General features: G+C 45.6%; 1 long non-coding RNA gene across 1 annotated transcript; it reads right to left on the bottom strand.

The window, feature by feature from the left end:
• Positions 1 to 1,245: 1,245 nt before the first annotated feature.
• LOC141410769 (uncharacterized) lies at positions 1,246 to 6,599 on the bottom strand. Its single transcript, XR_012435553.1, has 3 exons — positions 6,440 to 6,599; positions 5,053 to 5,179; positions 1,246 to 1,640 (listed from the first exon to the last, which is right to left on the bottom strand). It is a non-coding gene; the product is annotated as an uncharacterized lncRNA (long non-coding RNA).
• Positions 6,600 to 6,837: the final 238 nt, after the last annotated feature.

Genomic DNA, 6,837 nt, shown 5'->3' with positions numbered 1-6,837 from the left:
GCTCCTAATAGTCCCCTCCCCTTCTATCAAATCATTCTCAGTGTCTTCATATGCCACACAGCCTCCTCTGCAGCTAAGTGTGGTCATGTGAGCTCTTGCCATGGAAATGAGGGGTTCTTAGTGGGCTATATGAAGGGTAGAGGGTATGAGCTTCGTTTTTCATTCCTTGGCTCCTCCTTCCTGTTCTCTGGAACGTGAATGTAATGGCTGGAGCTCCTCATAGCCATGTTGGATCATGAGGCAACTGGGAAGGATGAAAGCAATGAACTAAAGTAGTAAATTAGATTGTTAAAGGAAGCCTGCGACCCTAATGAACTTATAGAGATACTATACAACCCTCTAGATGTGTGTGTGTGTGTATGTGTGTGTGTGTGTGTGTGTGTGTGTGTGTGTGTGTGTGTGTGAGAGAGAGAGAGAGAGAGAAATCTTACTGAAGGCACCAGAGCTAAGTCTCATATAATCATAACTAAATATAATTCCTAACTGAGTCAGAGGTCAAATGGTTAGCTTGCCATGGTGACTCCAGGCTTCTGTTGGTTCTGCCCTGCCTCTGCCCCCTTCCCTTGCCTCTCTCAGGCTGTGCTGGTACAGCCTCACTGCTATCCAGTGTCTCCTACTGGATGCCCAAGATCTCCTCCCTCCCCGCTTGGCAAGATGTACCCATGCCCCACCCCAAACCTGATGAGGATGAGAATTCAGACATAAGCAAGACTCCATAGACACTGTAAGTACAGAATCCTTCTTAAAGGAGTTTGTCATGAATCTGTTTCCTGGAATAAGTTAATAAAATGTGATCATTTTCTTGAAATTATAAACATGACACGACAAGCCTAGGATGTTCTGAGCACTTCCTACTGTTCTTTCAGGGATTCAAGGTGCAAGGGAGTGTGGAGGGATGAGGGTAGGGACATAGTTCTTCCTGGGAAGAAGGACACAGACAGCAAGATGTGCAAAGGCCAGCCTTTCTCACTGCCTCATTCTGCTTCTGACAGCACCATCCTATTTCCCATGTGTGACCTTGGCTGGTCATCGTCAGTGATTATAGTCTCCTGAGAGTGCTCCTGGAATCTTGTGCCTCAACTCAGAGGTGAGAAAGGAGTGCTAGTCACCAACTGCAGTGGGAATGACAGCACCTCAGAGGGTGACAGCCACCAACTTTGAGGGTGTACTGACTTTCCTCAGGTCACAAAGCCAGGTGGCACAGAATCCACGCAAAACTAATAATTCATAATAATAACAGGCACTCCTAAAAGCTATGATTACATACTACAAAATATAATAACTTATTCTTTGACTGAGACTGAAATATAAGTAGGTTAAACACACTCCCAGAAGTCATGGCAGGTTCATGGCAGCACCTATGGGGCAAGCCCCTCTGTCTGGTGTTTTCTCTACTATATCCCAAAAGCTTTAGAAAAGGTGTTCAAGTCAGAGCCCCCTTTGAAAAGGTACTTCTTTTGTTTGGTGTCTTCCTGAAATGGCATGTCACTTTCACATGTACCAGAGAAGAGAAGCTTTGGTGACAGGCTGGAGTCTCACGTAGGGCTGGAGTTCAGGGTCCCAGAAGCAGAGACAACCTCCCTTCCTTCTTCCTGCTCTGATTTGTCTTCTTCCCAGGCAGGGAGGACTGATGGGCAATTCTGCAAATGACATTCCCAGTGGGTGATATGAGTAGATGACCTCTAAGTATTTAAACCTGGTGCCAGGTGACCCTTTAAACAACAGGTGCACTGATAAAAAATAGATGGTCCTTATTTTTGCAAACAGGATTCTGTTTGAAATACAGGAGAGGGGTATGTGTTAAGGTTGATGGATGGCAGGTCTGGGGATTCATTTATAAAACTATTGTCAACTATCAGCTCTCTGCTTTATCTTCCTTGAAAATGGTGGGTCTTGATACAAGTATTGTTTAAGTCTGAATGTCTCTGTGTTTGTGATTGAAATCATAATCTGCTGTCTCAAGGCTGGGGGCTTTGAGGATTACGGTATCATCTGTGATGCCCAATGGGTGAGTGCCCCGAGGACATGAAAGAGGATCTGGCCTGGACCTTGGGAAGGGACCCCCATGGCTGGTGGGGTGGCCCAGGCCCGGCTGTTCTTCCTAGGTAAGCATTCTTACTGCTTGAGCCACTCCGCCAGCCCTGGGCTGTTCTTCCTGAGACAGGCATCATTGAAACCCTTTTCCTTTTCTTCTTAAACCTCTACTCATTCCCTGTATGATCTCATATCTTTAAGTGACATCTTTTTACTTATCACTCCCCTGCATATTCAAATGCCTCCTTGGTATTTCCACTTGGATATCCAGTGGGCACCTCATACTTCAGATGTTCAAAATGGAACTTCTAACCAAAATGCCCCATCCCTGGCTTCCCTATCTCAGTTCATGGAAACCATCTCTATCTGAGGTCTTAAACCTTGGAACCAACCATGACTTCTTTCTCTTATAGTAGGAAATCCTGTGGACTCAACTTTTATAATATTTCTAGATTTGACCATCTTCACTACCTGTGTTGCCACTGCCCTGCCCTGAGTCTCTATCTTTTCACCCTTGGGTCACTGCAACAGTCTCCTAACTGAGTCCCCCATTCACTCTTGGCCTCATTGGTCTACTTGCAACATGGCAGCCAGAATGAACCTGCTTGGTAAAAGTGAAATCAAGTCAATCCTCTACTCAGAACTTTCTAGTGGCTTTTTAACTCTCAGAGGGAAAGCCATAGTCCACTTTGTCTACTCTGTGCTATGCTGGTGCTCCACTCCAATCTCCTTGGCTGACTTTTGCACCAGCAATTTCCACTCCCTGGAACTCCCTCTCCTCCCACCCACCTACCCCCCGCCCCTTGGCTACACGAGAAGCTCTTGCATTTTTAGATTATGTTTTAAAAGCCACCATCTCAGTGCAGTCTCCCTGACCAGTCTATGTATAATTTGGCCTTCCACCAGCTCTTCCTACCCCTTTCCTCCTGAGGTTGACATGGTTGTGCCCCTTCTAGATTCTTTCCCGGCCAGTCCACCTACCCAATCTGTTCTGATTGCCCACTGCCAATGGCTCCCAGGTGTCCTGCTTCTCTGGAGAACTGGCACTGCCTTGGTTGGGAGGCCATACTCCCTTCTTTACCCACCCCAGGGCAGCCCACAGCCAATGACTGATGCTACAGGCACACCAAAATCTGCTTCCTTGCCTCAAGGTGGGGAAAATTTCATAGCATCATGTGACTATTCCCATCTCCCGTGGATCAGACCACATCTCCCTTGCCTTTTCCCTATTTCTTGTTTCCTTTACTCCTTTTCATGTGAGAGCTCTCCCTCAGATATGCAACAAAACAAACGAAAACGAAAAACCAAACCAAGCCAAAACAAAACAAAAATCCCTGTCTCAGGTTCTGCTTCTAGGATATCCAAGCTAAGACTTTTCTGTTATTTTTCTTTTCTTAGTGCTTATCTAATATACTGTATCGTATTTGACTTTGTCCAACTCTCCCCCTAAAATTTCAGTTAAGTTCACTGCTGCACCTCCAGTACCTAGAACAGTACCCGATACATAGTAGGTGCTCTGTAAATAGTGTTTCAAGAATGAACAAATGAGTCTTCATACACCTGATTCCTGGGATTTACACAGATTCTGATCCTGTTGATCAGGTTGGGGTCCTGGACTCCTAACTCTGTTGCTCACAAACTGCCCACTCTCTCACCCATTTCCTCCACCTTGTTGAGGTGGCTTCTGATCCCAGTGGCCTGTTCTTCCCTGTACCTGGTGATGTCCCAGGAACCCGTATCACTTGCTTGTTTGCCCAGAGGTACCTGTCAGCTCCTCTTGGAAATTTGCTCCCACAGTCTGCCCACTCATCTCAGTGAAATGATAAGGTAAGCAAGAGGAATGTACCCATCTGCATCCAGGTGGGAGTGGAAAATGAGGTAGATGAGGAAAGGTAAGATGTAGAAGGCACCAGGTGAGGCTGTTCTTCCTTGTTGGAGCAGAGATCAGAATGTGTGATAGAGATGGGAATGGCTACAGATAAGGGGAAATACTCTTTATCTCTGGGTTGTAACCCTGCCAGGCAAGCTAAAGGCCATTGCCTGATTTGTACTAAAGGTTACTTTTGGCACAATGTCAAGGGTATGTCTTAAGGCTGGGCTCTAGCAAGGCGATTAGGGTATGGAGACGCGCTATCAGACAATCCAGACGGAGCCCAGATGTGGTGGGATGTTCTATACTACTGAGGAGTCAGTAAGCAAGTCTCCTGTCCAGACGTGGTTTTTGGTCAGTAAACGTTCTTTGGCTTCAATAATAGCCAACTGTGCGTGTGTGTGTGTGTGTGTGTGTGTGTGTGTGTGTGTGTGAGAGAGAGAGAGAGAGAGAGAGAGAGATAGAGAGAGAGAGAGAGAGAAGCAGGAAAGTTTATTGAGAAGGTAAAGAGGAAGAATAGAGCACTTAGATTTGGTGGGGGGGGCGTCCCAAGAGAGGGCACTTCAATATTAGCCAACTCTTAATACTGCTTTGTATGTGCCAGAAACTCAGTTTTTGAATGCTTGGTAGACATGAATTTTTTTAACCCCCTGGACACCCCATCAGATAGGTACTAATAGGTCCCACACACTTCTACAGAGGAGGAAAGAGAGACAGAGGTCTTAAGCAACTTCTCCAAGATCACAGGACGAGTTGGGGCGGGGGGGGGGTGGGGGTGGGGGTGGGGAACCTAAGACCAGTCTTCTCGCTCCAGAGTCTGTGCTTAACTGGAGCAAAAGGAACCTGATCGAAGGACACTGGATACTCGCAGAATTGATGGGAAGGCAGGAGCACCAGGCTGCAAAATAGGCAGGGACCAAGGCACACTGGAGCTGGGAACTGAGCAGTAGGGACAATCTTTAGCAGGAAGGGTTTCATCACTGGATAATCCCCTGGCATTTTCATTCTGATTCCAACCAGCAAGTGTTGACTAGTACATCTCAGTCATGTGTTTTCCCCTTATCCTGAATGAAGAAAAGTAACTCCTTATATTTATCTTGCTGCAGAACCAATCACCCCAAAGCTTAGTTGCTTAAGGTAGCACTTACTATCTGGTGGCTTCTGTGGGCCAGGAATTCAGGAGTGGCTTGCTGGGCCTTCCATGAGTTTACAAAGTAGGCAGGCATGGCTTGAAGGCTTGACTGGGGCTCCTCACTGGACTCCAATCACCCCCTACTTCAAGAAGAGTTTGCTTCAAAGACATGCCACTCACATGGCTGGCAAGCTGGTACTGGCTGTTGGACCTCTCTGTGGGACTTCTTGAGAACCTCACGCCAGGGTAGCTGGCTCCCCAGGGTAAGTGAGCCAAAAAAGAAAGAAGTGGGTACTGCCTTGTCTTTTATGACACATGCCCCTGTTTCTACAGTTTCTTTTTGCTTATGTAGGTCAGTCCTATTTGATGTGGATGGGACTATAACATGTGTCAATACCAGAGAGGAGGTTCATCCTAGAACCCAGATACCACTTCCTTGAAAGGAAATCAGAGCATGGGTAGGAAGAGGGAAAAGATACTGCAAAGTCAAAAGGAAATAATACCAAACACATGTACACTCACACACACACCAAATATCCACTAGCCTTCCTCAAGTAAAATTGGAAAATAGTAGTATCTGCTTCCCAAAGTTGTCCAGAAAATTAATGCCTATCTGGACACTTGGAATTTCATAAGCAATAAAAAGATGTAAGTTGTGGTGGTGGTTCTTTGTTATAGCTATCAACTTGTCGGTTGTCTTCTGCTCTTACAAAATTAACCCAAATTCTAATCATGCTTTTGCCTAACTGGCATTTGCTTCACTCACTTCTCACTGACTTCTAATCACCCAGCTCTATGAACCCTCTGCAACTGTGGTTATAGTTCTCCCTGCCTCCCCCCACCTGTCTGCTTTGCTTCCTTTTTTCCTGAGGATGTATGAACTACTCCATGTCATCTTTCCTTGTCTATGTGAGACTCTTTGTCTCCATATGATTTTTCATCTTCCCCTTCATTATTTCTTCCTGTGACTACGTAGCTTAAATTGTCACCTGAAATTCTATCTATGTCAAATGTTAACAAGTCTTAAAAGAAGAAACCCTAAAATTCTTCCCTGCCACTCTGAGTGGATGTAGATGTGCTCACCCATGTAAAGTTCAGTAATTGTTACTATAATCTTTGGCATTAATATATCATTTTGTAGTTTAAAAAATAATTTTGTCTTTATCAAATGGCAGAAGCCTGTCATAATAGTAGAATAAAAATTAAACTCTAGAATCCTGCTGAAGCTGTATGAAGTTGAGCTCTTAGAAGCACCCCACAAGGGGCTGGAATGACCTCCTGATCCTTTTCCCCTAGATCTAAAAATCCTAAAATCATTTGCTCACAGATGAGCAGTGCACACTGATTCATCCACTCAATCGTTTTCCACAAACATTTCTAAAGAACCTACTAAGATCACTTACTGTGCTAGGTGCTGGGGATACAGTTAATGACTTCAGCAGACTCCATCCCTGACCACATGGAACCTTCACTTTGCAGGGTTAAGGGGATCGTTGGGGAAGGTGAAGAAGACATTAATAATTACACAAACACTCATTCTGTGCTTTCATTCCTCTTGCTGGCAAAGGGAGAAACACAGGGAGCTAGGAGAGTGTTTTATACGTCTGACCTGTTTACTCTGATCTACTTGCCCTAACTTGCCCTTCACCAGGCAGGTGTCCACCCCTAGCACTGTTTCCCAGGTTCCCAGGCTCCCAGGCCAGTCTTGGTTCAGCCAATGAGAAGCACTGACAGGCCACTGGAGGGTGGGGCAAAGGGAGAAAGCCATTCTGTTTCCGCCTCTTCCTGATTGGCTAATATC

The sequence above is a fragment of the Castor canadensis genome, chromosome 9, assembly GCF_047511655.1.
Source record: "Castor canadensis chromosome 9, mCasCan1.hap1v2, whole genome shotgun sequence".
NCBI lineage: Eukaryota > Metazoa > Chordata > Mammalia > Rodentia > Castoridae > Castor > Castor canadensis.
The sequence above is the reverse complement of the archived record's forward strand: the minus strand, read 5'-3'. Positions and strand labels throughout refer to the sequence as shown.